Source organism: Microcaecilia unicolor, unplaced genomic scaffold (assembly GCF_901765095.1).
Source record: "Microcaecilia unicolor unplaced genomic scaffold, aMicUni1.1, whole genome shotgun sequence".
NCBI classification, from domain to species: Eukaryota; Metazoa; Chordata; class Amphibia; order Gymnophiona; family Siphonopidae; genus Microcaecilia; species Microcaecilia unicolor.
Window position 1 is genome coordinate 16,544 of NW_021963917.1, and position 26,326 is coordinate 42,869.

The 26,326-nt window shown below is 47.6% G+C and overlaps 1 long non-coding RNA gene across 1 annotated transcript; it reads left to right on the forward strand.

The window, feature by feature from the left end:
• Positions 1-1,817: 1,817 nt before the first annotated feature.
• LOC115459758 lies at positions 1,818-26,326 on the forward strand. Its single transcript, XR_003940330.1, has 3 exons — positions 1,818-1,852; positions 6,284-6,326; positions 26,201-26,326. It is a non-coding gene; the product is annotated as an uncharacterized LOC115459758 (long non-coding RNA).

Genomic DNA, 26,326 nt, shown 5'->3' on the forward strand with positions numbered 1-26,326 from the left:
AGTGCCCGCAAGGTCCCCCTGCTCCGGAAGGCACATGTGACGGCCCGTCTGAAGTTTGCCAGTGAACACCTGGATGATGCCGAGAGTGATTGGGAGAAGGTGCTGTGGTCAGATGAGACAAAAATTGAGCTCTTTGGCATGAACTCAACTCGCCGTGTTTGGAGGAAGAGAAATGCTGCCTATGACCCAAAGAACACCGTCCCCACTGTCAAGCATGGAGGTGGAAATGTTATGTTTTGGGGGTGTTTCTCTGCTAAGGGCACAGGACTACTTCACCGCATCAATGGGAGAATGGATGGGGCCATGTACCGTACAATTCTGAGTGACAACCTCCTTCCCTCCGCCAGGGCCTTAAAAATGGGTCGTGGCTGGGTCTTCCAGCACGACAATGACCCAAAACATACAGCCAAGGCAACAAAGGAGTGGCTCAGGAAGAAGCACATTAGGGTCATGGAGTGGCCTAGCCAGTCACCAGACCTTAATCCCATTGAAAACTTATGGAGGGAGCTGAAGCTGCGAGTTGCCAAGCGACAGCCCAGAACTCTTAATGATTTAGAGATGATCTGCAAAGAGGAGTGGACCAAAATTCCTCCTGACATGTGTGCAAACCTCATCATCAACTACAGAAGACGTCTGACCGCTGTGCTTGCCAACAAGGGTTTTGCCACCAAGTATTAGGTCTTGTTTGCCAGAGGGATTAAATACTTATTTCCCTCTGCAGAATGCAAATAAATTCATATACTTTCCACAATGTGATTTTCCGGATTTAATTTGTGATGTGCTATCTCTCACTGTTACCAATAACCTACCCTTCAATTATGGGCTGCTCATGTCTTTGTCAGTGGGCAAACTTACAAAATCAGCAAGGGATCAAATACTTATTTCCACCACTGTATATGCACTAAAACGTTGCTTATAAATTTACCTCCCTCCTCTACCCCCCCCCCCCCCCCCAAGTAAAAGTATTTCTGGTGAGAAGAATGCATACATTTGCAGGTTCTTATACAAGCTGGATGTAGGTTTTCTCAAGGGACAACTTTGAGAAGGCCATGGGCAGTCACATTTTACATGTGTTCTTTATAAAATACATGCATGTCTGCGAACTGAACGTATGATGATAAAAGAAGGTGACATGAATGAGTTTGAAAAATGTTGTCTGCGCTGGGGCCCGTTTTTGGACTCTTTGCCCCCTAGAGCGAAAAGCTCCCTTTTGAACATTTGACTGATAGAATAACTCTGACTGTTGTCCTATTGACTTACACCTAGTGTTTTGGCGGGGAAGGGGAGGGTAGAGGGGTGGGAATAAGGGATAAAGTGTAGACCTTGGGGGGGGATCTCGGGGGGCCATCAGAGTACAGGCTCTTCGAGCTACTCTCTTGGTAGATGTTGAGTGTTATAACAGAAGAAGGGGATGGGAGATAATGAAGGGGGGAAAATATCTGATGACAATGACTTTAAGAACTAATGTGGTATAACTTGCATGCTTATTGTGCTTAGTATTCAAATGTTTCTTATCTTGCTATAAGTGAATCTTTTACTGTGGATGTTCATCAATAAAAATTATTGAAATATAAAATACATGCATATTGTACGCGTGCACATAAATGTCTTTGGCTTCATTTTAGATACAATTTTCTCTGCTTTCATGGGGCAATTTTATAAGGACACATAGATGTCTGTGTCCTTGTAAATTGGCTTCTAACCTAGGTGACCTGTTATAAAATTACCCTTCATATGGGTAAAACACCATAAATGTATATAGGGTAGCTTGTCCTAAATTAGGAAGTATCTTTGTTAATCAAGATTATATTTTTTCAACAGAGCCAAGGATATGGTACTTGGAAATCAAACTGTAAGTATAAAGTTTTAAGCTTTCTTTTGTTTAAAATCAGAAAACACAAGTTTTAGGATCTTTTTCAATAAATTGGTGTTACATAAAGGCAATACTGCAAAGAAACTGCAGATAATTTAGTCTGGGCCTACTGGTGCTTTAACATCAAAAGACAGTATCTTTTGCATTGTGAGTTGCATTTTTAAGATACTGCTTCACTCTTACTCCTGCACTGGTCACTGAGTTGTGAGGCTTGACATTGCAAGATCAGCTTAGGAACAGCAACTCAGACTTGCTGAGAACCACATGCTGCTGGACAACATAACTATTGTAGGGATGTACCAACCAGTGAAGTTAGGGGGCATGGCCGGGTGAAGTTGGTTTGGGAGAGGGGAGGGGCAACTGGCTCAAGCCAGTTTGGGGGTGGGGGAAGGGAGTAATGACTAGATCTGGCTTTTGGATGTGTGCTGGCTAAGGCTACTTAGGGCTTGGCGGGTGGCTGGCCTGAGAGTTGGAGATAAGGAGGGGGGAGGTGGATTGAGAGAAAGGGGGAACTCCTGAGATATAGGTGGGGGGAAGTTGAGAGAGGATATTGCTGAGGATGAGGGTAGGTGAGAGATTGGTGGGGATGAAGGGTGATTGGCAGAAATGGAGACTGATGGGAACAAGGATGAAGCATTTGAAAGGGCAGGAGAGTGGTAGGGATGAGATAGAAACGGGTGAGGATAGCTTGTGAAGGGATGAGAGAGAGAGACTGGAGACATGATAGTCTTACCATCTCTTTCAATATGACCTTGCAGAATGGAGCAGAGGATTTCTGTATTCTGCTAGTCTTTTCAGTCACCAATAAGTGTAATATATAATACATTTAAAGAGCGTCTGCTGAGACAGGGTAAGTGCTGATTGTGTTCTTATTCTGCCCCCAGGATAAGAGAGAGAGAGACTGACTCTTGAGGTCAGTATGGAAGGATGAAAGAATGAAGACAATAGGGAATTGAGAGATGGAGAGTAAAAGAGAGGAAAGTTAAGGATGTGAATGGTGGAGATGGGAGAAAAGAAGAAGCAAAGTTAGAGGGATGTGGAGAAGATAAAGGAAAAGTGATGTTATAAGGCAAGCTAAAATAAAATGGAGAAGTAGGTAATGGTGTCAGAAGATGGTCTCTTGTGGATTTTCTTTTTATCTTGGCAAAGAACAGTACATTGAGGAAAAAGCAAAAGAAATGTATTTTAAAATTTTAATCTGTATTTTTGAAAGTATTTTGTAGTTCATGTGTTGTAATGTGAAAAGGGCAGATTTAAGTCAGAGAAAGGAAATAGATGCAGCGATTTAACTTTAAAACCATTGTGTGTGTGCTTTCTAGTGCATATGTTGCACTTCAATGCATATCTCTTCACCTAAAGGCTGTAGGCAGCATATGGAAATCTTTGTCTCTGTTCTCCAGTCTTCATCTCTTTCAATGTGACATCTTATCTCCGGTCTTTTCTCTCTCATTCCTTCCCACCCTGTCCTCAACTGTTTCTCTCACTCATTCAGGAAAAGGCACTGTTTATCTGTGGGGAATCTTGCTGCTTTTTGGGATTCTGCTAAATATTTGACTGGACTTGAACCACTGTTGAGAAGCAGGATATAAGCTAAAGATATAGGCTAGATGGGCCTTTATGCTGACCTCAGTATGGCAATTCTTATGTTCTCATGCTCAACAAGTTAACCCAATAAGTGGATTTTTGTTTTCTTTCCATATTTCTTGAAATGAATTTCATTTTTTACTCCGTCTTTTGCTTTTGCTGTTTTGGCAACATTAATTACCTGCTTAGTTGCTGTCTAATCAAAAACTGAGACAGAAACTTGTAGGCTCACAACACAGGCATTACATACAATTCTGATAGGTCAATATTGAGCCATTGGCAGTCAGCTTTTATAAAAACACTAACTGCCCCTGGTTTAGACCTGGGTATTCAGCAATGGGGCTATATCTAGGCACCGACAATGAATATCTGGGTCAGCAGCAGTACTTGGAAATTATGCAGGTATTTCTTATATTCAGTACTGTACCCACATAGCTAAGTGGGCAAAAATAGAACTACTCAGTGGTGTGCTGGTAAATTTTTAACAGTCTCTCATTCCGGTCCACCTCTGCACCCCCCCCCCCCCCCCCCCCCAAATTGCAGAGCTGGTTATTCCAGGGGAGAGCGCCTAAGTTCTCCCATGTTCCAATCTAATTCATGTTTAATGTGGGATAAAATGCCATAAATCCTATATAATAATTTGCACCTCCGTCTGGATGCCTGGGTCATTGGTCCGCCCTGGCGATGACGTCAGAGGGTGTATCAGTGAGAGGGAAGGGAAGCCAGCACCAGCCAGCCACAGAATGTTGGAGGTGAGTAGAGAATCGCCCCCTCCCTCCCCTCATTCTCCCTCTGAGTTCCAGCCCCCCCTCCCCTTCGAGTTGCAGGACATTCCCCTCCCCTTCGAGTTGCAGCCTTCCTCCCTCCCTCCCTCCCTCCCTCTCTCTCTCTCACCTCCAAGTGCAAGCACGACCTGTCCTCCGGCAGCCCCTCACCTTCGTGCGTGCTGGCTGTAATTTAAAAATTCTTACCTCGGGGTTCTGGCGTCAGCAATGAAGGCGAGCGGCGCTTCAGAATGCCTTCCCATCTGTCTCAGCTCTGCCTCTGGTCCCGCCCTCATTTCCTGTTTCCAGAAGGGCGGGACCAGAGGCAGAGCTGAGACAGATGGGAAGGCAGTCTGAAGCACTGCTCGCCTTCACTGTTGATGCCAGACCCCGAGGTAAGATTTTTTTAAATTACAGCCGCCACTTAGGAAGGCGAGGGGCTGCCGGAGGACAGGTCGTGCTTGCACTCGGAGGAGAGGGAGGGAGGCGCAGGGGTCTGGAAATCGGAGGAGAGGGGGTCCTGGAACTCAGAGGAGAGAGAGGGACGGGGGCGTGGAACCTTGCTAGCGCCCGTTTCATTTCTGTCGGAAACAGGCCTCTCTTACTAGTAAGTAAATAAATAGATAGAAACTCTGAACGTTGAGCACCTGATTCTCTTAACATGTCTGTTTTAGAAGCCTTTTACCAGGAGAAAAATAAATCTCTGCACCAAAAACAGGGTTAGGGTGGCCCTATAACCAGCCCTTCTAAATGGCACACTGTTCAGGATTTATAACAAATTACTACTCTACCTATGAAAAGTTATTCCCTTATAATATTTCCTCTGTGTACATCCCTATGAACAAGCTGGCGGCATGTTTAAAAATTTAACCTTTTTTTTTTTTTTTACAGTATTGTCCCCACCCCACCTATTACAGACCTCCGTCAAGCTGCAGGGTCCCAGTGCATAACTGAAGGCAGCCACCCTGGTGGATTCTTCGGGGCAGGAAAGATCCCCAGTCTTTCCTGCTGGCACTGACCCTCCTCCTACCGCATCTTCTTTAAAATGGCTGCCGAGACTTACAAGGCGGCCCTGTAAGTCTCAGCAGCCATTTTTAAAGAGCGATGCGGCTGCAGGATGGTTGGCGCCAGCAGCGGGCAAGAAAGACTAAGGATCTTTCCTGCCCCAAAGAATCCACTAGACCACCAGGATGGCTGCCTTCAGGTGTGCGCTGGGACCCTGCAGCTCAGGGGGTGGGGGGGAGGGAGGAGAGGCAAATAGGCTTGCCCTGCCAGAACAACCGGCTGAGTGGAGGAGTGGCCTAGTGGTTAGAGTGGTGGACTTTGGTCCTGGGGAACTGGGTTCAATTCCCACTGCAGGCACATGCAGCTCCTTGTGACTCTGGGCAAGTCACTTAACCCTCCATTGCCCCAGGTACAAATAAGTACCTAAGCCGCATTGAGCCTGCCATGAATGGGAAAGCGCGGGCTACAAATAAAAAAAAAAAAAAATGCTAAAAAATTTAACAACTGGCTCGTGCGCACCTGCTCCAGCACACCACTGACTATTTATGCAGTCCTACTTGCCTGGTTAACTGTGCAGTCATGGTATTGAATATCACAGGCGCCCAAATACTTTCTGCCTTTGCCCAGATTCTGATCCTGGACCATCCCAGCACTGCTTGGACAGTGTCATGGCTGTCAAAGGGGAAGTTCAATGCCATTGCCCAGTTAAATGCCACTGAGTATCCCCTCCTGACCTGCTTAGCGTGATTTAACCAGGCAGGACCTAGGCTCTAAAAAACTAATTAGAAAGTTTCAACAACACACAATACCTTTTACATAAGATAGATTTTTGCATCCTGGTGCTTTCTTGTGCTTCTGTTGGCTTGTTCATGTTTGGCTAAAAAGAAAGTAATACCTCAGGTATTACTGCATGACCCTATTGCATTGTGGCATGATTCTCCCCACCCCTTTAAAAAATGAAAGTTTTGAGCAAGCTGTTAAATTTCTTTGCAGAATGTTAATACAGATAGAATATAACTTAAGCTAAGCAAAATACTTCATTTTTTTTTTCAAGCAGGGAAACTGAAGAAGCCATTTATTAAAGTTGAAGATAGAAGTCGGTAAGCAGCATTTTTCTACCACTTTACAATTATTTTAGATTGGACATGTCATAACAAAGCCCAGAAGAAACAGGGAAGGGGAAGGGGACCTCTTTCTTGTAGGAGGAGAAGAATTCAAGCATTAAGCTATTAACCCTTTAGTGTCCAATGTTCCCATCAACTGTTCCCATATGGCTTATTACAGGAACATTCCTTGTCATCAAGCAGATGAAGCCATTACGTATGGGTTGTGTCCATTGACCAGCAGGGGGAGATAGAGGGCACTCAACTTTTCACAGTGCCTCATGGTCAGCCAGCTCCACTGCCTGTTCAGTATTCTCTGTCTCCCCAAGCAGGGTGGCTGCAGCTTCTTCGAGCTCCATCAAAAATCTGCCTTGGGGTGGCTCCTGGCTTGCCAGTTGTTAGCCAGGGTGTTAGAGGCTATAGCAGCTTCACTTTGAAGGCACATAGGTCAGCCCTTTCCCTGCCTTACCCATGCCCCTGTGGATGTGGACATATTAGCTTGCTTTTCCCTGTCCTTTCCCACTCAGTGGATGCAGGCACATTGGTTCGCCTTTCCCTGCCTTTCCCACTCATCTGAGCCCCCGGAGTTCTTATTACCTCTGCTTTCCTCACAGCGTTAAAAAAAAAAAAGATGGAACAGAGGTTTTCCTTTGATACTTCTATGGGACCGGAGCTGTGATACTCGGTCCGGTGAGGTAAGAGTGTTTTCTAACTCCTCCGGGGTGGGCCCTCGATCGGGGCGTTTTTGGCACGAAACCGCCATTTTGAATTTTCCCGCCGTTTTTGGCGATGGCTGCAGAGAATGTAAAGCGCTGTTCCCGGTGTGGCAAGCACAAATCAGCAGTGGGGCTCTGTAAATCGTGCTGTACAGGTTTAAGAGCCGGCCCGAGCATGGCGAGCGATGATTCTTCCCGCTCAGAGCTGGCAGCGGACACCATTTTGAGTTCTCCGCATGGCGCGGCCTCCGTAGAGACGGAGAGCCCTGAGCCCGGGGGGGACCTCGAATTGAGGCTATTCAGGGAGCGGCTAGCCCTGGACGGAATCTGGGTGCCCAGGGCGAGTTTTTCTCTCCTGATTTTGTGTTGTTATTGCATAAATGCTGAAAAGAGCTCTCCCTCAAGGGTCGTCTGAGGCCCCTTCTATTGTTCCCCCCCCCCCCCCCCCCCCCCCCCCGGTGGATTCTGGCCTGGGACTGCCCGCTGAGGCTATTTTCCGTGATAATTGGCATAAAGAAAAGCGTAGAAGGGCTAATTCCCCTTCAGATTGTGGTGCACCACCTCTTCCCCCCCCCCCCCCCCCCCCCCCCCCCCCCGTGGTCCGGGCTGTGAGGATTCAGAGAGTTCTGGCAGGCCTTCTTGGTCTGAGGAGCCAGAGTCAGGTGCAGAATTACCACAGGATCTGGATGATCCCTCCGCAGTGAGGATTTTCCACCGTGATGAGCTGCCAGCGCTTATTTCAGATGCCCTACAGGTCCTTTCTATTGAAGAGCCTGACAGTGGCATGGCCTCCTCTGTGAATCATAGGATGGCTAGTACCAAAAAGCCTGCTCGAGCCTTTCCTTTACATGACTCCACCCAAGAGCTTATTTCCGCTCAGTGGGCTGACCCTGAGGGACCTTTGAAAGTTTCCAGGGCTATGGGGCAATTATACCCTCTGCATGAGGAGCATTTGGCTCGCTTTGCAATGCCTAAAGTAGATGCCCTAGTCACTGCGATGACAAAGAGAACTACCCTCCCTGTGGAAGGAGGAGTTGCGCTGAAGAATATACAAGACCGTAGGCTGGAAGCAGCACTTAAACAGTCCTTTGAAATTGCAGGTCTTACTGTTCGGGCGTCTGCATGCAGTTGTTATGCTGCTAGAGCCTGCCTGGCGTGGTTGCAACAGGCCGTGGAACAGCCCGGTGATGGAGCGGAGCCCTTCTCAGATGTGGCTCCGCGGCTGGAGTCGGCCTTGTCCTTTTTGGCTGATGCCCTTTATGATATTGTCAGAGCTTCGGCTAAACAAATGGCAGTAGTAGTGGCGGCTCGCCGTCTTATTTGGCTACGACATTGGGCAGCGGACATGGCCTCTAAGCAAAGGTTGGTGAAGTTGTCCTTTCAAGGCCTTCTCCTATTTGGTGAGGAGTTGGAAAAAAAATTGTTAAAGGCGTGGGAGATCCTAAACCCCAGCGCTTGCCCGAAGATAGGCCGAGGCCTTCCTCCAAGGGCCAGGCAGTCCACTCCTCTTATAGACCTCGCTTCCGTGAAGCTAGAAGGTACCGCCCAGGGCGTTCTGCTGGGTTCACTTCTTGTGCCCGTTTTTCAGCAGAGGAACTCCTTTCGCTTGGACAAGCGTTCCGCAGCCACCGGCTTTAGGCCTGGAGTTCAGGGGCGACCCTCTCAATGATGGTGCGCTGGCCCCCTCCTCGCTTCCTGTCATCGGAGGACGTCTTTCCCTCTTTGCCGAGGAGTGGGCCAATATTTCCTCAGATCAGTGGGTTCTGGACCTGATCAGAGATGGCTACAGAATAGAATTCAACGCCCCAGTAAGAGACGTGTTTGTGGAGTCCCGATGCGGTTCTGTCGCCAAACGGGCGGCGGTAGAGGAGACTTTGCAAGGTCTGATTCAGTTAGGGGCCGTGTCCCCGGTACCTCCCTCCGAACACGGCTACGGCCGATACTCCATCTACTTTGTGGTGCCGCGTAAAGGTGGGTCTTTTCGCCCTATTCTGGACTTAAAAGATTTAAACAAGTCCCTGAGAGTGCGGCATTTCCACATGGAAACCCTGCGCTCCATCATTGCTGCGGTACAGCCAGGAGAGTTTCTCACGTCTCTAGACCTGAAAGAAGCTTACTTGCACATACCAATTTGGCCCCCGCACCAGACGTTTCTGAGGTTTGCGGCGTTGGGAAAACATTTCCAGTTCCGGGCCTTGCCTTTTGGCCTTGCCACAGCTCCCCGAACCTTTTCGAAGGTAAAGGTGGTAGTAGCTGCTTTGCTCAGGTGAGAAGGTATCAGGGTTCACCCGTACCTAGACGACTGGCTCATCAGAGCAGACTCTGTAACAGAGAGCTATCAAGCTACAGCCAGAGTGGTCTCAGTACTTCAATCTCTAGGCTGGGTCGTCAATATGGCCAAAAGTCACCTGACCCCCTCACAATCGCTAGAATATTTGGGGGCCAGGTTCGACACAGACTCGGGCTATGTATACCTACCCGAGCTAAGGCGGTGCAAGCTTCAGTATCAGGTCCGTCTGCTCCTGAGGATGCCCGCCCGCGAGCTTGGGACATTGTCCAGCTGCTGGGATCGATGACAGCCACATTGGAAGTGGTGCCCTGGGTGAGAGCGCACCTGAGACCTCTACAGTATTCCCTACTTCAAAGATGGTCTCCAGTTTCTCAGGATTATCAATGCAGACTTTCTTGGCTCCCTGCGGCCCGACTCAGCATGGAGTGGTGGCTCTCAGACAGCATGCTGCGGCGAGGAATGCCGCTGGCGCTCCCCGATTTGGTGTCTAGTAGTGACAGATGCCAGCCTGAAGGGCTGGAGCGCAGATTGCAAGGGGAAGCATGCCCAGGGTCTATGGACACCCTAGGAGTCGGAGTGGTCCATCAACCGCCTGGAGTTGAAAGCGGTGTTTCAGGCGCTTCTGGCCTTTCAAGTGACCCTGGAAGGATTGGCTGTCAGAGTGATGTCAGACAACACGACAGCATTGGCCTACATAAATCGACAAGGCGGCACTCAGTGCAGAGCACTGGCCGCGCAGGCCGAACAGATTTGCCACTGGGCCAAGCTGCATCTTCAGTTTCTGTAGACAGCTCACATTGCAGGTCAGAGCAGGTCTAAGCAGGCATCAGATCGATCCAGCAGAATGGGAACTAGCAGACGAAGTATTCCTGCAGATATGTGCCAAATGGGGCAAGCCTGTGATGGATCTTATGGCGACAAGTTCAAATGCCAAAGTCCCATGCTTCTTCAGCAGACGGAGAGATCCTCGCTCGGCAGGGTTGGATGCCTTGACTCAGCCTTGGCCTCCGGGCCTACTATATGTGTTCCCTCCGTGGCCCTTGATAGGGCGTGTGCTCCTGCGGATTCGGCTGCACCCAGGAGAAGTGGTCCTCATCGCCCCGGATTGGCCCAGGAGGCCTTGGTATGCAGACCTCCGACAGATGCTAGTGGAGGCTCCCCTTCCTTTACCTCTGGTACCGAACCTGTTGTCACAGGGCCCGGTAGCCATGGAGGACGCCTGCCGCTTTGGTCTTATGGCATGGCGATTGAGAGGGCGCAATTGAGGGACAGAGGCTATTCAAACACAGTCATTTCCACTCTCCTGCAGGCCCGCAAGCGTTCCATTTCCGTGGTTTATGCCAGGATTTGGCGCCAGTTTGAGTCTTGGTGCGCTTCAAAAGCGATCACACCCATGCGGGCTCCTGTCTCGCCGATTCTGGACTTTTTGCAGGATGGTGTACAAATAGGCTTGGCCTATAATTCCCTGCGGGTGCAAGTGGCAGCGTTGGCCTCCCTTCGTGATAAGGTTGAAGGCGTGTCTTTAGCTGCTCATCCAGATGTGGCACGGTTTCTTAGTGGGGTGCTTTGGCTCCGGCCTTCCGTGCGAGCACCCTGTCCAGCTTGGAACCTGGGGCTAGTTTTGAAGGCCCTGCAGGCTTCTCTTTTTGAGCCGCTTCGGCGAGCATCGGAGAAAGATTTGACCCTAAAGGCCGTTTTTCTTGTGGCCATTACTTCGGCGAGACGGGTGTCAGAGCTCCAGGCGCTGTCCTGTAGAGACCCATTTCTGCAATTCTCAGAGTCCGGGGTCACGGTTCGGACCGTGCCTTCCTTCATGCCTAAGGTGGTTTCAGCGTGTCACCTAAACCAGCCTATTTTCTTGCCCTCCTTTGATAAGGAGGAGTTTCCAGAATCTTTTGGGCAGTTGCACCTGTTGGATGTGCGCAGGACTCTGCTGCAGTATCTGCGAGTTACTATCTCTTTCAGGATCTATGATCATCTGTTTGTTTTGCTATCAGGTCCTCGCAGAGGGTCTCCAGCGTCTAAAGCCACTATTGCCCGCTGGCTCAAAGAAACTATCTTTTCAGCTTATCTGCTTGCCGGCTGGTCTCCGCCTGTAGCCTTTAAGGCGCATTCTACCAGAGCGATTTCTTCCTCTTGGGCTGAAACTGGAGCACTCTCTCGTCAAGAGATATGCAGTGCAGCAACATGGGCTTCTAAGCTCCCTCTTGCCCGACATTACAGGCTGGATGTGGCTGCTAGGAGGGATGCGCGTTTTGGAGCACAAGTGCTAGTGCGTAGTGTGGCCTGTTCCCACCCTATATAGGGATTGCTTTGTTACATCCCATACGTAATGGCTTCATCTGCTTGATGACAAGGAAGGGAAAATGGTTCTTACCTTGGTAATTTTCTTTCCTTTAGTCATAGCAGATGAAGCCATGAGCCCTTCCTGTATGATTGTCTGTATGCTGTGAATCTGTTTCAGGTTCTGTTCTTGTTTCCTGAAGTTCCTTCCTTGGGAGAAAGTTGGAAAACAGTCTTCAGGATTCATGTTCACTTATAGGAGGATGAGTCCATTCCCTCCAGTTTATGTTTTGGAGGATGAGTTTATTCCCTCCAGGAGGTTGCGTGTATTCCCTCCAGTTATACAATAAGGAGGACGAGTTTATTCCCTCCAGGAGGATGTGTTCATTCCCTCCTTTTGAGTTCATGCCCTTGTTAAGGGGCCATCGTTCGCTGTGAAGAAAGTTCATGTTATTCCCATTGCGCCCAGAATAGTGAGATCAATCTACATTGCCAGATACCATGATAAAAATTTGCCTCTAACCTGTGACACTTCCTGCAATGCTGTATATTCGATATTCCACCCTAAAAGCTTGTCGCTGGGAAAAATATGCCCGGTGAATAGTGCAAAAGTGACACTCCTGGAGTTCTGCACTATGTACCATGGCTACCCCGCTCTGAAGGGCTGATGATATCAGTTGTGTGGGAATGTTTTTGCCCGACTCTATGCTCCAACTATTTGCAACCTCTGTCAAATCCCGTTCTGATGAAAGTCTACCCAATTGTCTATAAAACCAAGACACTGAAATTTGCCCCGCTGCATCTCCTAACAATTCTCTTAGTTGTCTCTCGAACTGTGGACACAGACTATCTGGTGGCAGGGTGCTCACATAATGAGACAGCTGTTTATATGCCAACCAGGCCGCTGTCCCCTGCCCACATTTCTCCAGGAAGTCAGCGTATGAAAGCAAGGATCCATCCTCCATTACCAGTTGTTCCAAGGTGTGTATTCCCCTATCCCCTAATAATCGAAAACCCCGTTTTCATCTCCAGGCCTAAATGTAACATTCCCCCTCAATGGTAACCATACACTTCCTCTACTATCCTGTCCCCAGAATGAGAGCACTGTCCTCCACAGATACCACAAGGACTTTAACAAGACACTCCCCCGTACTCTTTCCGGTAAGTCTCTCCTTGTAGAATGTAACAGAGAAATCAAATGCCAAGGTCGGAAGTAAGCACGTTCTAGTTCCATATGCGTATAAACATCTGAGTCCATCAACCAGTCTCTTAAATGTCGTAATAGGCATGCCTGATTATTCTTCCTGATGTCTGGAAACCCTAAACCACCCATCTTTTGTGCTCCTAATAAGTACTTCCACTTCACTTTTGATTTTCCGCCCCCCCCCCCCCCCCCCAGCAAAATTTAACCACTAATTTCCTGAGGGCTTCTAAGTCCTTTTTTAACAGCCACAGAGGAAGGGTCTGTAAAATATAGAGCCGTCTAGGGAATACCATCATTCTGAACAGCTGTAATCGTCCCAGAAAAGTTAAGGGCAAGTTAGCCCAATTCATCAGCTGCTCCTTCATCTCTCAGAGGAACCATGAGACATTGATGTCATATAACTTTGTTGGATCCATTGTCAGCTGTATCCCTAGATACTTAAACGAGTCTTTTGCCCATCGTAATGCAACTGCCATTTTTAACCTGGTGCTGGCACAGGCAAGAGTAAATGGGGATCACTTCTGCCTGTTCTGCCATAAACCAACAGGGTATCTTTAAATAGGAGTTTGGGTCTTTGGGAGAGGGTGGATGCTTTTTGGGATGGAGGAGTTTCTTCTGAGGGGGCTCTTTAAGAAGAAGGTTGCTCTGGGGGAGGGGACTTCAGGAGGTAAGTAGGTACCTAATTTCAGAACAAGGCAGCGTCAATAGCATTAATTGTAATTGCCATTAACATTTGAGCAAACCATTGACAGCACTAGTACTTTATAATATGCACTGTTCAAAATTTTGTGATACATGGTATAGAAAAATGATTAAACATCATTCCACTAGCTGTTAGGGCAAGAGAGAAGAGCTCTGACATGCCTAGGAGATATGCCAATATAACTTGATACAAAACTGGATTTGTGCAGGCTGTTCTGTGCCTGAGGATAGATATGTAGCCCCCAAAGAATTTCCCTAGTCATCTTATCGAAGGGAAAGAGGGAAGTAAACAATTTATTTATTTTTGGCACAAAGCAACAGCAAAATAGCTGTCAATCTTGCTAAAACAGGAGAGCCAACAAGACCCTATTAACACTGCAGGGGATACATCTCAGAACAGGGAAACCATCCAGCTTTGCTTTTAGATCACATACACTTGTATAGTGCTTGACTGCTGACAAGCCAGGTCAAATGCACTAGCTGACAAGTTGAGCCACCGCACCTTCCTTTTTTCCACAGAAATGTTGGAAGCAAGTGTGTGTGTGGGGGGGGGGGGGGGGGGATCTTACATCTGACACTGCACCCCAGGAGACCTCAGGAGGCAGTCTGAGGAATAGAAAGAGAGGCTGCACTTCAGGCTTTTTTATTTTTTTAAACAAAATATTTTACGGCCTCATTATCCCTTTCCAAAAATAGATAGAGAATATGCTATAAGTAGTTCTGCTATCTGACTCCACAAGGGTAAAAATTCACTGGGAATCACTTGGTTCTGGGTTCACCAATTCCCATAGGGGATGATAGAATCTGTCTCAACAGGACTGTTGTCTGAAGCATCCTGCAGACTTTCTACACTTCATCGGGAACTTGGCTTATAGCCTTCCTAGGAGCAGGCTATTCTAGTTGCTTCATACATGCCACATGGTGTGCACAATCCATTGAATACACTGAAGGGCTGAAGTCTGCTCCAGACCCTTCTATAAGGGGAGTGAAGTTAGCTTTTGAGCTTTGTTTTTTCTATCTTCATTTGCAAGTAGGGGGACAGCACTGTCATCCAGACTGGTCTGGCATGAATGATAAGGAATTTCATAGTCTACATAGAATGTTTATGCCATTTTAGAATGGTTGTGCAGCATTTACACATGTAAATGGTGATATAAACCCGGTATTTACATGTGTAGATGCCATGGGATACATGCCAGTTGGTATTCGGCCCACGATGGTCAGTGGGTTTTTTGGGGGGGTTTTGTATAATTATACTACAGCAAGATGCCCACCGGAAGGGTGGAAGGCCAGATTTTAGGACTCAGGCTGTAAAAATACCAGCTAGGTTTAAAAATCTATGACTGGCTGCGCAAGGACTTGCTTTTCCTGTAAGTTAATATGTGTCCCCGCTTGGGATCCATCCACTGGAATAGTGGTGGGTCAATTTACATACCTTAAATAGCTAAAACAACTGAAAAAGTACTGACTAGGCCAAACAACAAGAAAGTGATTTAATATTTGAGAATCTGCAAAAAGCAGGTCTGAACAATGAGTCCTGACACAAACTGGTACAACTGTCACTTTAAATCAGATGAACAAAATGGAGTCTATTAGTTTTGTATAGAAGGCTACAGAGGTTATACAGAGTTCTTAAGATGGTGTAAAAAGTATTGCGACACAGAGAGATGTGGAACTGTTATCTCAACGCTTCCCAAAACATGCTGATAAGACTGTGTGGGAAAGTATCATCTCAGAAAGTGAGAGCTAGGTATCTCTCCATAGACTTCTATGGAGAGGTTTGTGTATAAAAGAGGGGACAAATTGCCATAGCTTTGGAATTTTCCCCAACGCTTCTGTCAGACGGCAGGGCTCTGTCCGGTTCTACCCAGAATCTGTCTGCTGATTGTACCTGATTAAAGTCTGATGTCTGTATTCGTACCAACTTGAAGACTTGTCCTTGGGTAAGAAATAAAATGTATCTATCTATTTAAACCTATCTCTGTCTTTATTCTATCTTCTCTTTACCTTACATTTAGCTTACAAGGCACATCACATACACTCAGTCTCTGGAAAAACTTAGACAGATTTTTATTAGGCATTATCTGGGAACATAAATGGCCCAGAGTATACCTAGATCCAGGAAGACTGAAAGCAGTAGTTATGGGAATTAGAATTCGATTACAGCCCCTAATGCAAACCCAGAACAGACCTCCTTGTGATTGGGTGATAATGAAGGTGGGAGAAATCAGACAGAGCCTGTTATGTGAAATAGGTATCTTTAGTCCCCCGTGTGCTCTGGAGTCAGAAAGAGGTCCAAGAAGGGGAAATTAAAACAGTTTTTAAGCCACTGACAGCTGCAGGCTGAATTAGGCCCAGGTACTCAATGCAAGGCCATGTCCGGGCATCAACACTAAATATCTGGGTCAGTGCTAAAACCTGGAAGTACTCAGGCACTGGCTGGGTAGCTCTGCAGATAAAATTAATACATCCTTTTTGTAGTCCTAATTTTGTCTGCTTACTTAACCAGTTAATGGACTGAATATCGCCATAACTGGTTATGTGGACTGCCCCAGCACTAACTAGACAGTACTGCAGCCATTGAGAAGATATTCAGCAGCAGTGCCCTATTAAGTGCTGCTGAATATCTTCTCCCAGCCCACTCAGCATGGTTTAACTTGGGCAGGAGCCTCTCCTGCCCATTTAAACCCTTTTGACTATCTGGCCCATAGATTCTAAGGGAGTATGTTCTGGACATGGGTTTGGCAGTCCAAAATACATGCGTTTCCAGTTTTGCAAATGAGTACACATTTTTAAAAAAATTCTTGCCTGCTTTTTAATTTTTTTTTTTTTTTTTTACTTACTCCAAGACATACACTTAACAAACTGATCATTTTGGCTATGGATTTAGAAGAGCGATTCCTGTGGAAATTGTGCCCAGGCTTCTGGTATTTAAAATGCCCTTCAATATGTAAAAATTGCTTTTAGAAGCTTGGCTCCATAATTGGCTGCTCATACATGGAATTTTATAGAATATGGTGCTTATATGTGTAAGTGCTGGTATAAATTAACCGTCTGGGAAAGGCCAACGACCAGTTAACTCGTGTCTCGGCGGATAACCCGTGATTTTTATCAGCATTTAACCGGTTACATAAGTATTGCCTTACTGGGACAGACCAAAGGTCATCAAGCCCAGCATCCTGTTTCTAACAGTGGCCAATCCAGGTCGTGTGTACCTGGCAAGGTCCCCAAAAAGTAAAAAAAACATTTTATGCTGCTTATCTTAGAAATCAGCAGTGGATTTTCTCCAAGTCTATTTTAATAATTATCTATGGACTTTCCCTTCAGGAAGCCATCCAAAACTTTTTTTTTTGAACCTTGCTAATAACTGCTTTTCTCCAAGGACAAACAGGCTGCTTGTTCTCACTACTGGGTGACACCCACGGCAGCCCCTTCAATCGGAGATCTTCACTAGCAAAGACGTTTGCTAGCCCTCGCGTGCGCACGCACACCGTGCATGCGCGACCGACTTCCCGCCCGAACGCACTCGTGTTCGTCAGTCTTCTTTTTTCCGCGGCTCGGGACGGCTGTGTTTTTGGTCGTTCTGTGCCCTGAGGAGACCCTCGCGCTTTTTGCCGCTTTCTTCCATTCGGAAGTCTTCTTTATCCTTTAAAAGTTAATCGTGTTCGGTTGTTAAAAAAAAAACAACCTTATTTTCGAGTTTTTTCCCGTCAAGTTTCCTTTCACTTTCAAAAGCAGCCCTTGTGGCCGCCCGTACGGTTTTTCCTTGTGTTTTTTTTTGTGCCCTTTGCCATCATCGCGGATTTTGACTTCACCGGTGTGATTTTTTCCGTCCGTGTCATCGAAGCCTCCCTGCGGCTTCAAAAAGTGCGCCCAGTGCAACCGGGTTATCTCACTCACTGATAGGCACGCTTCGTGCCTTCAGTGTCTGGGGGCTGGACACTGTCCTCAGGCCTGTAATCTCTGTCTTTTGTTGAAGAAGAGAACTCAGGTGGCGAGATTGGCCCAGTGGAATGTCTTGTTCGGGGCCTCGCCTGGTGTTTCGACAGTCACAGTATCAAGGTCATCGGCCGGTGCATCGACGTCTGCGGTACCATGATCATCGTTGGTACTGATGTCGTCGGAGGGTGCCTCTTCGTCAGGAGCACAGATGAGGGTTGTCCATTCCCCTGCTGCTGGCGGTGAGCCCTCGAGTAGGTCTCCGCCTGCCTTGAGGGCTCCTGCGGTACAGCCTCCCCGGGATCGACCTTCTTCGGACCCGTCCCCGAGGAAGAGACGTTTGGATTCGACGTCCTCATCGGTACCGGGAGGTTCCGGTGACATGCTTCGTGTGAAGGCAAAGAAGCATCGGCACCGGTCACCTTCCCAACGCGGTACCGAGAGCTCTGAGTTGCCGAGGGATTCGGCACCCACTAGGCATCGACGCCGGGAGGACCGCTCACCCTCCATTCAGGAGGTGTCGATGCGCTCTACCTTGGATAGCCCGGTACCGCCTCCGTGCCCCGGACAGATTCTGAGTTCGTCGCCTGTGCCGGATTCCCTGCCTTCCTCGACAGCCGCTCTAGGCGAGAGCCTGCAGGGATCCAGGAGGAGCTGTTGCGCCCTTCTCCGGTACCGGGGGTGCTTGCGCCGCTGGTGGTGTTGAGTGAAGCGACGGCTGGACACTTGCCCGTCGTGAGGTCTCCGATACCGGTATCGCTTGCGGTGCCTGCGTCGGCTGCCTCCCAGGCAGACTCTCCGACGACATCGATGGAGGGAGCTTCATCGCCGCCGATGAGAGAGTCTTCTTCTCGACGTCCCCATCGTGGCCGTGTCTACGGAGTCGAGGCGGGCACGGCTTCGGACTGAAGTTCATGAACTGGTGTCCGATCCCGATGGTGAGGCCTTGTGGGAGGCAGAGGAAGACATCAGATATTTCTCAGATGAGGAGTCTGACGGTCTTCCTTCTGAACCCACTCCCTCCCCTGAAAGACAACTTTCTCCTCCCGAGAGTCTATCTTTTGGGGCCTTTGTCCAGGAAATGTCTACGGCCATTCCCTTCCCTGTGGTTACGGACAATGGGCCAAGGGCTGAAATGTTTGAGCTTTTGGACTATCCTTCGCCACCTAAGGAATCGTCCACAGTACCCATGAATCATGTCTTCAAGAAGACACTGCTGGAGAACTGGGCGAAGCCGCTAACTAATCCCCACATTCCCAAGAAGATCGAGTCCCAGTATCGGATTCATGGGGACCCAGAGTTGATGCGGACTCAGTTGCCTCACGACTCTGGGGTTGTGGATCTGGCCCTTAAAGAAGGTCAAGAGTTCTAGGGAGTATGCTTCAGCACCCCCGGGCAGAGACTCTAAAACCTTGGATTCTTTTGGGAGGAAGGCCTACCATTCCTCAATGCTCATCGCCAAAATCCAATCTTACCAGCTCTACACGAGCATTCATATGCGGAACAATGTGCGGCAGTTGGCGGACTTGGTAGATAAGCTCCCTTCTGAGCAAGCCAAGCCTTTTCAGCAGGTGGTCAGGCAGCTGAAGGCGTGTCGTAAATTCATGGCCGGGGGGGGTTTATGATACTTTTGATGTCGCGTCCAGGAACGCTGCTCAAGGTGTGGTGATGCACAGACTCTCATGGCTGCGTGCCTCCGACCTGGAGAATAGGATTCAGCAGCGGATTGCGAATTCTCCTTGCCAAGGGGATAATATTTTTGGAGAAAAGTCGAACAGGTGGTAGAGCAGCTCCACCAGCGGGACACCGTTTTCAACAAATTCTCCCGCCGGGCGCCTTTAGCATCTACCTCAACTGGTAGACGTTTTTATGGCGGAAGGAGGACTGTTACCTATTCTTCTAATAGGCGTAGGTACAATCCTCCTTCTCGCCAGCCTGCTGCTCAGGAAAAACCCCAGCGCTTGTTCTTGTCAACAGCGTGTGACTCAGCAGGCCCCTGCGGCTCCCCAGCAAAAGCAAGGGACTGGCTTTTGACTGGCTCCAGCAGAGCATAGCCGAAATCAAAGTGTCCGTGCCAGGCGATCTGCCGGTTGGGGGGGAGGATAAAATTTTTTCACCAAAGGTGGCCTCTCATAACCTCCGACCAGTGGGTTCTTCAAATAGTCCGGCTAGGATACTCCCTCAATTTGGTTTCAAAGCCTCCAAATTGCCCACCGGGAGTTCAGTCCTTCAGCTTCCAGCACAAGCAGGTACTTGCAGAGGAACTCTCCGCCCTTCTCAGTGCCAATGCGGTCGAGCCCGTGCCACTGGGGCAAGAAGGGCTGGGATTCTATTCCAGGTACTTCCTTATGGAAAAGAAAACAGGGGGGATGCGTCCCATCCTAAACCTAAGGGCCCTGAACAAATATCTGGTCCGAGAAAAGTTCAGGATGCTTTCCCTGGGCACCCTTCTTCCCATGATTCAGGCAAACGATTGGCTATGCTCACTGGACTTGAAGGATGCTTACACTCACATTCCGATACTGCCAGCTCACAGACAGTATGTTCGATTCCGCCTGGGAACACGGCATTTTCAGTACTGTGTGCTACCCTTTGGTCTTGCCTCCGCGCCCAGGGTATTTACCAAATGCCTGGCTGTGGTAGCAGCGTCTCTACGCAGACTGGGAGTGCACGTATTTCCTTATCTCGACGATTGGTTGGTAAAGAACACCTCAGATGCAGGAGCTCTACAGTCCATGCAGATGACTATTCGACTCCTGGAGCTGCTAGGGTTTGTGACAAATTATCCAAAGTCCCACCTTTTTCCAGTTCAGAAACTCGAATTCATAGGGGCTCTGCTGGATTCTCAGAAAGCTTGTGCCTACCTCCCGGAAGCGAGGACCGACAATCTTCTGTCCCTTGTTTCCTGGGTACAAGCGTCTCAGCAGATCACAGCTCGGCAGATGTTGAGATTGCTCGGCCACATGGCCTCCACAGTGCATGTGACTCCCATGGCCCGCCTCCACATGAGATCAGCTCAATGGACCCTAGCGTCTCAGTGGTACCAAGCTGCTGGGGACCTAGAGGACGTAGTCCTACTGTCCACGAGTTTTCTTCAGTCCCTCCATTGGTGGACAATTCTGTCCAATTTGACTCTGGGACATCCTTTCCAAATTCTTCAGCCTCAAAAGGTGCTGACTACGGATGTGTCTCTCCTGGGGTGGGGCGCTCATGTTGATGGGCTTCACACCCAAGGGAGTTGGACCGTAGGAGAAAGGTTTACAGATCAACCTCCTGGAGTTACGAGCGGTCTGGAACGCTCTAAAGGCCTTCAGAGATTGGCTGTCCCATCAAATTATTAAAATTCAGACAGACAATCAGGTTGCCATGTACGCACCTGGAGTATTGTGTTCAGTACTGGTCTCCGTATCTCAAAAAAGATATAGTAGAATTGGAAAAGGTACAGCGAAGGGCGACGAAAATGATAGTGGGGATGGGACGACTTTCCTATGAAGAGAGGCTGAGAAGGCTAGGGCTTTTCAGCTTGGAGAAGAGACGGCTGAGGGGAGATATGATAGAAGTGTATAAAATAATGAGTGGAATGGATCGGGTGGATGTGAAGCGACTGTTCACGCTATCCAAAAATACTAGGACTAGAGGGCATGAGTTGAAGCTACAGTGTGGTAAATTTAAAACGAATCGGAGAAAATTTTTCTTCACCCAACGTGTAATTAGACTCTGGAATTCGTTGCCGGAGAACGTGGTACGGGCGGTTAGCTTGACGGAGTTTAAAAAGGGGTTAGATAGATTCCTAAAGGACAAGTCCATAGACCGCTATTAAATGGACTTGGAAAAATTCCGCATTTTTAGGTATAACTTGTCTGGAATGTTTTTACGTTTGGGGAGCGTGCCAGGTGCCCTTGACCTGGATTGGCCACTGTCGGTGACAGGATGCTGGGCTAGATGGACCTTTGGTCTTTCCCAGTATGGCACTACTTATGTACTTATGTACTTATGTACTACATCAACAAGCAGGGGGGCACCGGATCTCGCCCCCTGTTTCAGGAGGCCGTCAGAATGTGGCTTTGGGCTCGCCAGGACTGCATGTTTCTTCAAGCCACGTATCTGGCAGGCGTAAACAACAGTCTGGCCGACAGATTGAGCAGGATAATGCAACCTCGCGAGTGGTCGCTCAATTCCAGAGTGGTACGCAAGATCTTCCAAGTGTGGGGCACCCCCCCCCCCCCCTTGGTGGATCTCTTTGCCACTCAAGTCAATCACAAGGTCCCTCAGTTCTGTTCCAGACTTCAGGCCCACGGCAGGCTAGCGTCGGATGCCTTTGTCCTGTATTGGGGGGACGCCTCCTGTATGCTTATCCTCCCATACCTTTGGTGGGGAAGACTTTGCTGAAACTCAAGCAGGATCGAGGCACCATGATCCTGATCGCTCCCTTTTGGCCACATCAGATATGGTTCCCTCTTCTTCTGGAATTGTCTTCCGAAGAACCGTGGAGATTGGAGTGTTTTCCGGCCCTCATTACTCAGAACGAGGGGGCGCTTCTGCATCCCAACCTCTGGTCCCTGGCTCTCACGGCCTGGATGTTGAGAGCGTAGATTTTGCCTCCTTGGGTCTCTCTGAGGGTGTCTCCCGAGTCTTACTTGCTTCCAGGAAAGATTCCACTAAAAGAGTTACTTCTTTCTATGGCGGAGGTTTGCCGTCTGGTGTGACAGCAAGGCCTTAGATCCTCGCTCGTGTCCTACACAGACCCTGCTTGAATACCTTCTGCACTTGTCTGAGTCTGGTCTCAAAACCAACTCTGTAAGGGTTCATCTTAGTGCTATTAGTGCATACCATTACCGTGTGAAAGGTAAGCCGTTTTCTGGACAGCCTTTAGTGGTTCACTTCATGAGAGGTTTGCTTTTGTCAAAGCCTCCCCATCAAACCTCCTACAGTGTCATGGGATCTCAGTGTCGTTGTCACCCAGCTGATGAAACCTCCTTTCGAGCCACTGAATTCCTGCCATCTGAAGTACTTGATCTGGAAGGTCATTTTCTTGGTGGCAGTTACTTCAGCTCGTAGAGTCAGTGAGCTTCAAGCCCTGGTAGCTCATGCTCCTTATACCAAATTTAATCATAATAGAGTAGTCCTCCGCACTCACCCTAAGTTCTTGCCAAGGTGGTGTCGGAGTTCCATCTGAACCAATCAATTGTCTTGCCAACATTCTTCCCCTGTCCGCATACCTACCCTGCTGAACGTCAACTGCACACATTGGACTGCAAGAGAGCATTGGCCTTCTATCTGGAGCGGACACAGCCCCACATACAGTCCGCCCAAATGTTTGTTTCTTTTGATCCCAACAGGAAGGTTGTGGGTGTCGGGCAGATTGCATCTCCTTCGCTTACGTCCAGTCTGGGCTGACTCTTGAGGGTCATGTCACGGCTCATAGTGTTAGAGCCATAGCAGTGTCAGTGGCCCACTTCAAGTCAGCCACTATCAAAGAGATTTGCAAGGCTGCGACATGGTCATCTGTCCACACATTCACATCGCATTACTGCCTTCAGCAGGATACCCGACGCGACAGTCAGTTTGGGCAGTCGGTGCTACAGAAACTGTTCGGGGTTTAGAATCCAACTCCACCCACCCTAGGCCCGTTTTTATTCTGTTCCAGGCTGCACTCTCAGTTAGTTGAATTAGTTAGGTCAATCTCAGTTATGTCCTCGCCGTTGCGAGGCCCAATTGACCATGTTTGTTGTTTTGAGTGAGCTTGGGGGCTAGGGATACCCCAGTAGTGAGAACAAGCAGCCTGCTTGTCCTCCGAGAAAGCGAAAACTACATACCTGTAGAAGGTATTCTCCGAGGACAGCAGGCTGATTGTTCTTACCAACCCACCCGCCTCCCCTTTGGAATTGTGTCTTCCCTTGTCTTTGTCTTTGCTATTTACTGGACTGACGAACACGAGCGCGTTCGGGCGGGAAGACGGTCACGCATGCGAGGGCTAGCAAACGTCTTTGCTACTGAAGATCTCCGATTGAAGGGGCTGCCGTGGACATCACCCAGTAGTGAGAACAATCAGCCTGCTGTCCTCGGAGAATACCTTCTACAGGTATGTAGCTTTCGCTTTATCGTGCACTTAAACTTTGGTAAATCCCAACAGGTTTCCCGTTTCACCTTGTGGCTTCTTCAAGGGAATTTACTCATGTGTGCTAAACTCTGCAAAGAGAAAAATAGTCAAAATATGTACTAAAGATTAACAATTTCTGGAAAAGCAATAACGATGTTAGTCATTCAGCTGTAATTCATGTCATTACTTGTAACCTGGTGCAAACGAAAAAAATGGCGTCTGCTTAAATACAAGACGCCAATCCTTAGCACACATGAGTAAATTCCCCCAGAATAAGCCACAAGGTGAAACGGGAACCCCGTTGGGATTTACTAAAGTTAAGTGCATGATAACGTAAGAAATATTGTTCATGTCATAAAAAGATAAAGAAAAAAAATAAGTGTTTAGTATTTTAATTTGGTCATCAATGTTGAAAATTGGGAGGTTTTTGGCCAATGACTGTATGCGTCTGTTGTGACTATAGCCATCTGTGAAAGATACAAGTCCACAGACCATTTTCTGAGATCTTTTCCTCCTTTTTTTCATTAAGATTTTGAACAAGTTTTGATTCAGAATATGTCAATATTCATTCAAGCAAGTCTTTTGTTAGTGTTTAACCAAATGGGTGGTTGAATGAATGCTCTTTTAGTGATTTGAGTTTTATGTACATGTAATTCCGTCCTTAGAGAATGTAATTTTTGAGTGCTAACAGCGTATTTCTTCCCAGTTCAGGCTTACTGTGTGGGTATTCTAGTATCTCTTATTTGTTTAAAATGTGCAGCCATGGAGGGTTCCCTTTATCATGTGTTTTAGAGCTGTCCTTAAAAAATCTTTTTTTGGACCAAGGTGGCAGGTTATTTTGAGAATTTACTGGAGAGATGTATTTGACACTCCCCCCTTAGGGTTCTTATTTGGGAGCCATTGGCCTGTGGCCCCCCTGAAAAAAAAAAAAGGAACAGCTCTTATTGGCTAAGGCGGGCCTTATTGGTAAAAAATGTATTTTCACTGTTGGACTGGGATCTCCCCTCTGACATACTGGCAATGGAGAAATGTGCACTATACATGTGTGACTTTGGAAGCTCAAGATGCTTGGAATTCACTTAAGACAGAAAATGTTTTGGTCAGTATGAAAGGTATATGACCAATCCCTTCTTGCCAGAGTGAGAAGCTTAATTATCAACTAGCTAAATTTATAAACACTTACCTCAGCTCTTGTTTGTGTTAGTGGTCGGGATAAACAGCCAGTTTGTTCTTCCTCCTACCCTTCCTCTCCCCCCCCCCCCCCCCCCAAAAAAAAAAAAAAGAAGCAGCAAGCCAGTTCCCTGCCAAAGCAGCCAGTTGCTGGAATCAAAGGACATAACAATTATGAGGCTCCTTGACAATGCGTTCTGCTTTTTCTTAAGAAGATCAACCAAAATGATAAAGGGGGTGGAACTCCTCTTATACGAGGAAAGGCTAAAGAGGTTAGGACTCTTCAGTTTAGAAAAGAAACAGCTGAGGGGAGATATGATTGAGGTCTACAAAATCCTGAGTGATGTAGAATGAGTAGAAGTGAATCAATTTTTTGCTTTTTCAAAAAGTACAAAGACTAGGGGACACTCAATGACGTTACATGGAAATAATTTTAAAATAAATAGGAGAAAATATTTTTTCACTCAATGAATAATTAATCTCTGGAACTCATTTGCCAGAGGATGTGGTAACAGTGGTTCTCCGAGGACAAGCAGGCTGCTTGTTCTCACGACTGGGTTGACGTCCGCGGACGTCAACCCAGTCGTGAGAACAATCAGCCTGCTGTCCTCGGAGAACAACTGCTACAGGTATGTATCATACCCTTTAGCGTATCTGAGTTTTAAAAAAAAGACGTTTGGACAAGTTCCTGGAGGAAAAGTCCATATTCTGCGATTGAGACAGACATGAGGAAGCCACTGCTTGCCCTGGGATTGGTAGCATGGAATGTTGCTACTATTTGGGTTTCTGCCAGGTACTTGTGACCTGGCTTGGCCACTGTTGGAAACATAATACTGGGCTAGATGGACCATTGGTCTGACCCAGTATGGCTATTCTTATGTTCCTCTGCAGCAACATCTTGTAGTGCACAGAATAGTTTATCGGTACCACGTGGATCTCCATATGTTTTATCCACGTAGTACTTGTACTCTCTTGACTGAGCTCTCATTTCATTCTTGCAAGAATAGCATAAGACTACAGGCACTGCAAGGCTCAGACACACTGAGAGCCATGTGGTGTCCTATAATCCACTCCAGGTACTACAAGGAGATGCTGCAGACAGGAAAAGCAACAAAACTAACTGTGAGGAGCCCTGTGACACTTAACACGTTTTGATCTCAGTTGCTGACCAAATTGTGTGAGCCACTGAAAAATTATGTACGAAGGGGGATTTCTGCAAAACGTCTGCATTGCATAGTTGTCCAGAATTCTCCAGGAGTAAAAAAATATAACTTTCTTGGAAAATTGATCACTTGGCTTTTAATTATTTAAGAATAATTCAGATAGATCATTAGGATTGCAATTAACTAAATTTGAAAACTTATACTAAATGTATGAAAATGCAATCTTGCTGTAGTCAGCATGTCTAAATAACTCTTTCTTGTTATACTGTGTTAGTCCTAATATTTCTTTCTGATTTTAATGCAGGCATTACAGACCATTTTATCTGCAATTATATAGCTTTCCAGTTCTGAACTATCCTGTTTTACAACCATGCAGTCCGTTTGATATGATTAAGAAGATCAGTGGTGGTCCAAGACAATCGATGCCAAG